Source organism: Tenrec ecaudatus, chromosome 2 (genome assembly GCF_050624435.1).
Source record: "Tenrec ecaudatus isolate mTenEca1 chromosome 2, mTenEca1.hap1, whole genome shotgun sequence".
Classification (NCBI taxonomy): Eukaryota; Metazoa; Chordata; class Mammalia; order Afrosoricida; family Tenrecidae; genus Tenrec; species Tenrec ecaudatus.
This window is the reverse complement of record NC_134531.1, coordinates 256,988,270-256,997,692: the sequence shown is the minus strand read 5'-3', so window position 1 is coordinate 256,997,692 and position 9,423 is coordinate 256,988,270. Positions and strand designations below refer to the sequence as shown.

At 41.3% G+C, this 9,423-nt stretch overlaps 1 pseudogene; it reads right to left on the bottom strand.

Moving 5' to 3' along the window:
• Positions 1 to 7,832: 7,832 nt before the first annotated feature.
• Positions 7,833 to 8,787, bottom strand: LOC142440592 (heterogeneous nuclear ribonucleoprotein A1-like; annotated as a pseudogene).
• Between the last annotated feature and the right edge of the window lie 636 nt (positions 8,788 to 9,423).

Here is a 9,423-nt window from a genome sequence, read left to right as displayed (position 1 = left end):
TAGTTGGACTTCTGATAAGATAGCGACTAAGAAACACATACCAGAAGGACTCCGCAGAATTGAGCCCAGGAGACATGCTTAGAGGGAGATTCAACACTGCTGGGAAACAGGAGGAGCATCATAAAGATAAATAGGCACAGACCCACGGGGTTTTGAGGGGCTGGGGTCTTCTGGATTACCTCAGTGGAGGCCAGCTAGGACTTGACCTTGGTCCTGCCACTGTCTCTGCTGGAGCCAGGACCATTTGGAGCCTGCAGGGTGGCGTGGTCTCAACACAGCCACAGTTTGCAGCCACCCACCTCGGGAGAGGGACTACACTCTTGCAGCTCCTCTCTGCCCCCCCCCCCACCCCCCCCACCCGCATCAGTCTCAGAGGGCTCTGCAGGGGCCTTTTCTCAACACAGCCACAATTTGCCACTCCCATCTTAGAGCAGGGACTAAACCCTTGCAGCTCCACTGGTGGATTGGGACTCAGCTACATTGTTTCTTTGTTTTCATCTCTTCACTATATTCCCCTATCCCCCTCCCCCCACAGGCTCAGTGGACTTGTTTTTAACTTTTTTTCCCTCCTCTTTGTCTCTTTCTTGGTCTCTCACACTCTACTGCTAACCTCTAGACCACTCCCCTTTGCCTAGGGCATTTACGCCTGTGCCACACCCAGCTAGGTGAGCTCCACCCTTTGTAGCTAGCCCAAGGCGGGAAGACCCTGCCCACCTCCACCAGGGGATCCTCTGCTCAACTTCTTACTGGGAAATTCCTGCCTGTGTGCCTGGGAGCATAAGGCAGCTCAGGCAACACTCCAACTCTTGCAGAAACCTCTGCCCAACCTCTGCAACACCAAAGCAGGCAACCCTTCTGGGTAACTACAATGAGAGAGAAGCCACAGGAGGATAAAGTGGTAGGTTAATTCCATAGTTTAAAAAGCTATAAGCAGTTCAAAGAAGTATCCCTACAAGTGTCCCAGAGAGAGCCAGTGCTGTTCGACTCCCTGGAAAAATGGCACCTGGCTCTTCTAAAACAACGTAATACAAACAGCCATCATTTCCAACGACCTCAATGAAAAAATGGGAGAAATAAAAGGCAATGGCAGAAGATGTACTGAAAATAATGACATGCGTAGAAGAAGCAGACACTGAGCTGCCATAGAAAAAAATTGCAGAATGCTACTTGGAGTCATACAGGATATGAGGGAAACAATACAGAAAAAGGGAGAAATGATACAAGAGGTAAAAGCCATAGACCCAAGAGAACTACAGGAGCTAAGAGAGGAAATAACAAAAAACAGTAGCACACTCATGGAACTCGAGAATCGACTGGAGGAATCAGAGAACCGCATCTGTGACTTGGAGGACAGCCAAGCAGACTTTAATAAACGTGAACAAAAATCTAATAAGATCATCAGAGAAGCTGAAGAAAACGTAAGAGCTGTCTGATGCTATGAAGCGTCAACATTAGAATTATTGGCTTGCCAGAGGAAGAGACAACAAAGAAGTCATCTGTAACAATAGTAAGAGAATTCTTGGAGAAAAGCTTCCCCAGCTTAGTGAATGAAAACCAGGCAACCCTTCAGGAGGCTGAAAGAACACCAGCTAGATTGGATTCCAAGAAGTCACCAAGGCACATAATATTTAAATTATCCAACTTTGAGGAACAGGAGAAAATCATAGTAGCAGCTAGGGAAAAACAAGCAATCACATATAAAGGTTCCCAAATAAGAATATGCCCAGACCTATCAGCAAAAACTATGAAGAAGAAGCGAAAGTGGAGTAACCTATTCCAAAAATTGAAGGAAAACAGTGCAAACTCAAGAATACCCTACCCAGCCAAATTATTGATCGAGATAGATGGAGAAGTAAGAGTCTTCCCAGACAAGGAAAAATTCAAAGAATACGTTAGAAGAAACCCAGCCCTACAAAAGATCCTTGCCGACCCAATATGGGCAGAAGAACAACACTCACCAAGCATAAATAAAAGATCACCACATAGAACAACCTCATCCAGAGGTCAAAAAAGAGAAAACAGACCTCAAGATAGCATTGGTTTAAAGAGAGAAAGAATAGAAAGCCTGCTGAGGTAAGCTTTTTTTTTTTTTTTTTTTTTTAAGGTAAAGGGGGCATAAGGAAAAAGCTACTGTATACAAACATTCCTGGGATGAGGACCGGGTAATTCGGTAGGGACCAGACCAAATACAGGGATACACATGGTAGACGCCTAAAAAGGAAGTGGGGAATGGAAAAAATAATAATAAAGAAAAGGGTAGTGGGGCACAGATCACTAACCCACCCAAGGAGAGGGTATTGTTTGTGTTTCCACAGGGAGAGTCACCAGACTTCACCCCGGTGCTCCAACATGTGAATGCAACATGCCCGGGTGGTGTAGGGAACCAGTGGACAAGTCTTCAGGGCCCAGCCCCAATACCAACTACTAAGTGGACACTTGGTCCTCCCATCAGAAGAATTTATTTCAAAGGACAGCACTGAATCTACAGCTCTTATAGAGGGACATATCTGATCGGAGCACATGGGAGCAGTTGAAGGGGGAGTAGGAGAGAATTGAGCACATCTTGGCCCACCAGGCCAGGAGGTCGATGTTCTGAATGAGAGCAGCCAGTCGACAGAGAGGACCACATGCCAGGCCCCAATATGAGACATGATGTCCCTCACTGACCCAAAGCCTTACAGGGGACAACACCGGAGACACAGTGAGGGAATTGCACCTGATCGGATCTTCCACACCGATGCAAAACATCAAGGGGGTGCAACAGACCAGCAAGGGAATGGAGTGGCGAGGTCCCCAGGGAATGCTGAAGGTGTGCTTTGAGGCCAGGGTGTGGTGCCCCAACAGACTGGACTGGAAAACACTCCTAAAGGCCAACAAAGAATTCTTTAGCCAAATACAAGCTTTTCTTTCTTGCTGTGTTATGGTTTTATAATTGGTTTGTTGGTGTTGTTTTGTTGTGTATTGTTGCTTGGTTGTGCTCTGTCTTGTTTTTGTAAATGCTATTATCTCCGCAGGTCTGTCTAAATAAGATAGGCTGGATAAACAATTCGAGGAGAAAACAATGGGACTGATAGTTCCGTGGGGACATGGGAGATGGAGAGGTGGGGGGGAAAGGTAGTGGTGTTAATAAACCCAGGGACAAGGGAACAACAAGCGATCCAAATCAGTGCTGAGGAGGGTTTGGGAGACCTGGTAGGACATGATTAAGGGTTATATAAGTAAGAGGAATTGCTGAAACCCTGGTGGGGACTGAGCATGAGTGTGGGACAGGAGGGAAGTCAAAGGAAAGAGCTGGGAGGCAGAAGGCATTTATCTAGATATAGACATGTACATATGCAAATATATTTATACATGAGGATGGGGAAATAGATCTATGTGCATATATGTATAAGGTTAGTATTAAGATAGCAGAGGGACATTGGACCTCCACTCAAGTCCTCCCTCAATGCAAGAACACTTTGTTCTATTAAACTGGCATTCCATGATGCACATCTTCCCAACAAGCTCACTGAAGACATACGTGTGCATAAGCAAATGTGGTGAAGAAAGATGATAGATCCAGGCAATCAAAAGATATAGCATCTGGGGTCTTAAAGGCTTGAAGATAAGCAAGCGGCCATATGGCTCAGAATCAACAAAGCCCACATGGAAGAAGCACACCAGCCTGTGTGACCACGAGGTGTTGAAGGGATCAGTTATCAGACATCAAAGAGCAAAAAATCATATCATTGGGTGCTCACCTCCCTGATATGACCACTGAAGACAAATGGGTGCATAAGCAAATCTGGTGAAGAAAGCTCTTGGTGCCTGGCTATCAAAAGATATAGCGTCTGGGGTCTTAAAGGTTTGAAGGTAAACAAGTGGCTATCTAGCTCAGAAGTAACAAAGCCCACATAGAAGAAGAACATCAGCCTGTGCGATCACAGGTGTCAAGGGATCAGGTATCAGGCATCATGAGATCAAAAAAAGCATACCATAGTGAATGGGTGGGGGAGTGAGGAATGGAGGCCCAAAGCCCATTTGTAGGCCACTGGACATCCCCTTACAGAGGGTCTTGGGGAGGAGACGAGACCGTCAAGGTGCAGTGTAGCAATGATGATAAATACAACTTTCCTCTAGTTCCTAAATGCTTCCTCCCCCTACCCCTCCCACTGTCATGATTCAAATCCTACCTTTCAAGTCTGACTAGAACCGAGGATGTACACTGGTGCAGGTGGGAACTTTCCCCTGAGGACCATTGATGTGAGTGGTGATAATGGGGGGGGGGGGGGCATAGAGAGGGTGGGTTGGAAAGAGGGAACTGATTACAAGGATCTACATGTGACCTCCTCCATGGGGGACAGACAACAGAAAAGTAGGGGAAGGGAGACGTGGGACAGAGCAAGATATGACAAAATAATAATTTATAAATTATCAAGGGTTCATGAGGGAGGGGGACGTGGGGAGGGAGAGGAAAAATGAGGACCTGATGCCAGGGGCTTGGGTAGAGAGCAAATGTTTTGAGAATGATGAGGACAATGAAGGTACAAATGTGCTTTACAAAATTGATATATGGATTGTGATAGGAGTTGTGTAAACTCCTAATAAAATGACTTAAAAATAAAAAAATTAAATTAAAAAAAGAAATTAGCTATTGACTAAGCAGAGATATTGAGAATCCATCAATACATATTGTTAACTAAAAGGTGTCTGAAAAAATTATATAATGGAAGTCATTTGATTTGAGCTATAGAATTCTGGAAAAGGCAAAACTGCACTACAGTAAAAAAAGAAATCTTTGACTACCACAAGTTGCAGGAAGAAGGGTTGGGATGAATAGGTGAGTCCTAGAATTTTATAGGCAGTGACACTATATTTCATTGTTGTAAATATGACATTATATATTTGTGAAAAGGACAATATTAATATAAAATTTCATTTAAATGAACATATTAGGTATCAATATTAGAAAAAAACTTGCAACATATATGCTACATTAATGCAAATGTTGAGATAGGAAAAAGTGTGGAGAAGGGATAATGGGTGCTCTGTAGTTTCAGAATGATATTTCTTTAAGTCTAAATGTCTCTGAAAAATGAAACATATTAGTCATGTTAGTGGTTAGCAATGGTTCACAGAGAAAAGGCTAGATTGGTTCCAAATAGGCAGGGCATTTTTATTTCTTATTTTTATAAAATATATTTCTTGATTTATGTATTTTTGACTTGTTATTTTAATGGTAAATAGTATATTTTAATGAGCTAGTGAGCAATTTTATCTATGAATGGATATTTTTATAATTTGAATAAAATTTAAAGGGATATTTGTTCTCACACAAGATACCTCTAAAGTGTTAGAGAGTGAGGGCATTTTCAATCACTTTACATTCATGTGAGAATTGGAAAATACATACGGAAGACCACAGAAGAACCAATGCATTTGAATTTTAATGTCAGTGAAGATTACTGGAAGTACTGTGCATTGCCAAAAATCTGTCTTGGGAGAATTACAACCTGTGAATACTCCTTTGGTGTAAGGATGACAATATTTCATCTCACCTATTTTTCAGATATTATCAGGGAAAGTCTGTCTGTGGACCACAATATCTTGCTTGATCAGTAGGAGGTAAGCAAAAAGAGTAAGATCCTCAATGAGATGGATAGATATAATGACTGTAACAATGAGCAAAAACACGAGTTGTGAGGATGATAGAGGTTGAAGCTGTATTTCTTTCTATTATGGATAAGATCCACAACATCAAACAATAAAAGAGAAATCATTACTCTATTTTAATTTTACCTTTCCTTCCTTGGTTTCTATGTTTTCACATTTATCGTAACATATTACCTCCTAAGGTCAATCTAATTATAGACTGGGAAACAAAATCAACACCAGATAATTCAATGGTTCTTGATAGGTACCATTGAGTAAGTTCCAACCCATAGCAACACGATGTACAACAGAACTAAACACTTCCCAGTACTGAGCGATCCTCCCAATTGTTCCTATGCTCAAATTCATGGTTGCAGTCACGGTGTCACCCATCCTATCAAGGGTGTTCCTCTTTTACACAGCCCCTCTACTTCCCCGAGCATGATGTCCTTCTCCAGGGCCTCGTCTTTTCAGACATGTTGAAAGAATGTGAAACAATTTTTTTTATCTTGGCCTCTAAGAAGTATTCTAATTAAAGTTCTTCCAAGATAAATTGGTTATGCCATCTAGAAATCCATATTACATTCAATATTCTTCACCAAAGTTACAATTCAACCTCATTGATTCTCTTCTCTTCTTGCTTATTATTGTCTCACTTCCAAACACATTTGAGGAAATTATAAAAACCATGATTTGGGCCAGGTGCACCTTAGTCCTCAAAGTAATATTCTCACTTTTGAACATGTGATAGAGGTTTTGGGAGCAGATTTATCTTGGCTGCTGCTTCCATGAGCTCCAAATGTGTTCGAAAGCAAGGGAAAAAAATCCTTAACAAGTTCAAACTTTTCTCCATTTATCATGATGTTATCTATGAGTCCAGCCTTGATTCTTTTGATTTTCTATACATTGAATAGTAATCCATAATGAAGGCTATAGTCCTTGATTTTCATTAATGGGTGCTTCAAATCCTCTTCACTTTCAGGAAACAAAGTTCATCAACATATCAAGGGCTGTAAATAAGGCTTCTTCCAAAGCTGATGTGGCATTCTTCTTCATATAAGCCAGCTTCTATGATTACTTACTCAGCATACAGAATGAATAACCATGTTGAAGGGATCCAACACTTACATCCACCTTTCCTGATTTTAAACCATACAGTATGCTCTTAATCTACTCCCACAACTGCCTCTTGATCCATGTACCAGGTCCACCTGAGTACAATTGAAATAACATTTTCTGGAATCCCCACTCTTCTCAAAGCGATCCATGGTTTATCATGGTCCACACAAATGCAAGTAAACTTCTCTTTGTTTGTTTGTTTGTTTTCCAGCCCAGATCTGACTGACATTAGCCATGATATCCCTTGTTCCACATTCTTTTCTGAATCTGATCTGAATCTCTGGCAGTATCAGTGTACTGCTGCCTATTGTTGTTGGATAACCATCAACATACTTTTAGTTTCATATGACACTGTTCTATAATTTGAGCATTCCATTTAATCACCTTTCTTTGGAATGAGTTCAATGTGGATCTCTTCCAGTGAGTTGATAAAGTAGCTATCTTCCAAATTTCCTGGAATGGATGAATAATTGCTTTCATTGCTTCGTTAACTTTTAAAACATTTAAAATCATAGTCCATAAATCCATGGACACTTGGTTTTGGCTTATGCTTTCAGTGGAGCTTGAACTTTGTTTAGTAATATTGGTTTTTGCACATATCCTACCTCTAGAAATGGATGAATGTCAACTAGTTTGCTTGTTCATTTTTTTCCTTGTATTATTTCCATCTTTTTTGGATGCTTAACAAATTATTCAATATTTTGTCCTTCAAAACTTTCAAGATTGCAACTTTTAAAAGACAATTTATTCAGCACCATGATTATATGAGCACACTTAACAATCAACTGCATGTTGGCAAACAGAAACAAAGGAAATAAAAGACTACTTTAATACCCTTCGTTAGAATATTTAACACTTTCTGCAGAACAGGAATTAAAATAAGCTGTTATGCAATTAGTCACAAATACAGTCCTAAAGTTTGTTTGCACATCCACATGAGTATTGTCTAAAAAAATGTCTTCTTTGTAGCAGCTAGGCCCTGCCACCATTGTCCTTGGCTGAGTTCAAAAATCTGTTGTTTCCTGTAGCTTCCCTGTCACTTCTCTGGCTCTCCCCTCTTGCTAAGCTTTGTTTACTGTTTATCATTTAAATCTTTTGTGACTGCCATAGCTTCTGCTACTGCTTAAACCACCATAGCTACCTTGGTTCTGTGATTTGGCAAAATATTGACCTCCACCACCATAAAGGCTAGCGCTGTCACCAAAGTTTCTTCCCTTTATCGATCCCAAACTGGAAGATTGATTGTTGTAATTGCATAAATCATTGTAGCTTCCACAACTTACAAAATCGCTTCCATCATGACCGAATCCATGTTAACCATTCACTCTGCCACCTTTTCTATCACTGCCATGACTGCCACCAAAGCCACCACATCCTCTGAAGTTCCTGTCCCTACCAAAGTTTCATTTCCTACCAAAACCGCCTCCTCAGCTACTACCAAAGTTTCCAGAACTGCTTCAGTCTCTTTGGCTGGATGAGGCAGTGGCTATCTCTTGGCTCCACAAACTTCCCTTACTTCACAGTTATGGCCATTCCCGAGTATGGTATTTCTGAGTGACAATCTTATCTATGGAGTCACGGTCATCAAAAGTCACAAAAGCAAAGACCTTCTTCTTGCCACTGCCTCCATCAGTCATAATTTCAATTACTTCAATTTTCCAATATAGCTTGAACTAATATCATATGTGGTGCTCTTCGGTGTCTTCTTGGATGGAATCAACAAAGATTTTTTTTTCTCAGTTACCTCATCTTTGAGTGTCTTCTTGTGAGGAAGCCTTCCTTGGCTCCACAATCCCTCCATCTACCTGTGTGGCCTTGAATCTTGGCTGCATCCACCTTCCCAACCGTAGAATAAATGACAAACCTAAAACCTCAGGAGCACTCGGCATTTGGATCTCTCAGTGCCACACGTTCTGTGAATGCCCCTCATTGCACAAACTGGCTCTGCACACTCTCATTTGATGTTTTAAAGCTCGGGCCCCCAGTGAAGAGTTTCTACAGCTGTGCGGGCTCTTTAGGAGACTCTGACTCAGACATGGAGGCAGTGGGGGTGGGGAGGAAATAACCCCAATGATGTTTCTTCCGCAGCATCTACAGGCAGACAGCCCAAATTGCAACCTGAAGCTTGCTTTCAGTTTAAGATATGCTGAGCATTTTGTTCCTTTTTGGTTTTCTAACTCTAGGTCTTGCACATTTCATACAATATTTGACTTTGTCTTCCTGAACTGCCCTGTGAAATTTTCTGTTTCTAGGTTTGACTTCAACATTTCTTCCATCTGCCTTAGCTGCTTCCATCTTTTCTGACATTCATGCTGATCTGTTCCGTCCTCCTTGTCTTTTGAACAACCTTTTGTTTTCTTTGTTAATGATGCTCCAGATGTCTTCCAATAGGTCTTTGGTTTATAGTGCTCAGTGCAGCAAATCTCTTCCTGAGATATTCTAGAAACTCAAGTGAAATAGAATCAAGTCATATTTTCTTTCTCGTGGACTTGTTTACATGTGAGCCACTAATGGCCTTTTCCATAGAGAGCCTCTGATCTGATTTTAGCCGCAGACATGAACAGATTTAGTCCATCTGAGTCCTGTGTATTCTATCTGTAGAAGTTTATGTGTATAGTCACTATTTGTGTTGCTAAAAAAGGATATGTACTATGAAAAGATTGTTGGTTTTCC